Source organism: Bison bison, unplaced genomic scaffold (genome assembly GCF_000754665.1).
Source record: "Bison bison bison isolate TAMUID 2011002044 unplaced genomic scaffold, Bison_UMD1.0 scf7180017864472, whole genome shotgun sequence".
NCBI classification, from domain to species: domain Eukaryota; kingdom Metazoa; phylum Chordata; class Mammalia; order Artiodactyla; family Bovidae; genus Bison; species Bison bison.
The window spans coordinates 9,508,629-9,509,651 of record NW_011495033.1 but is presented as its reverse complement, the minus strand read 5'-3'; positions in this window follow the sequence as shown (position 1 = coordinate 9,509,651).

Sequence of the window (1,023 nt, the reverse complement as noted above, 5' to 3'; positions counted from 1 at the left end):
GGGGGGGGGCGGGGCGCGGAATTCACACACAAACTGAACCCTGAGGATGTGTCAGGGTGAGGAATCGAGCTTTAGTTTTCAATTCTAAGATAATAGCTAATTCTAATTGTCAGGCACCTTCCATCATCTCATTTAATTCTCACAATTGACTAATGAAATACTGTGCCCACCTTACAGACAAGAAGGCAAAATTCGCTTGCCCTGAGTCGCACAACTGATAAATGGCCAATGTGGAATTGGGATCCCGGTTACCAGACACCACTGCCCGTGGGTCTGACCATTCTGTTATACAGGATAGAGAGGGCTCGCGGGGGCTCGAGCTCTCCAGAGTGAAATGAGGCTGTGAAAGCTCAGAGAGCACACAAGGACACCTTCTCCAAAGGCGACGTGACATCTGAGCCAAACTATAGATGATGACTAGAAGCCAATCACTTCTCTAGAAGGGAAAAGTGCTTTTCACTAGCTATTAAGCAAATGATTCAGTATGTTTGAAGATTACCGGCAAGGGGAGTGTGGTAGGAGATGAAGCCAGAAGAGTAGAGGGGTAAAGAGCTGAGATCTTGTAAAGTTCATTAAAGTTTGCGCTTTATCTTGAAGGTAGTGGGTACCTCCTGCCAGATGATTTTAAAGGAAGATCAGATTTGCATTTTCAGGCTGCAATAGGAAGAATGTATGGAGATGCTGCTGCTGCTGCTAAGTCGCTTCAGTCGTGTCCGACTCTGTGCGACCCCATAGACAGCAGCCCACCAGGCTCCCCCGTCCCTAGGATTCTCCAGGCAAGAACACTGGAGTGGGTTCCTTCTCCAATGCATGAAAGTGAAAAGTGAGAGTGAAGTCACTCAGTCGTGTCCAACTCTTAGCGACCCCATGGACTGCAGCCTACCAGGCTCCTCCATCCATGGGATTTTCCAGGCAAGAGTACTGGAATAGGGTGCCATTGCCTTCTCCGGTATGGAGATGAGAGGTGCCTAAAAGCAAAGAAACCAATTGGGTGACCAATGGAATAGTTCTGGTGAGGGATCA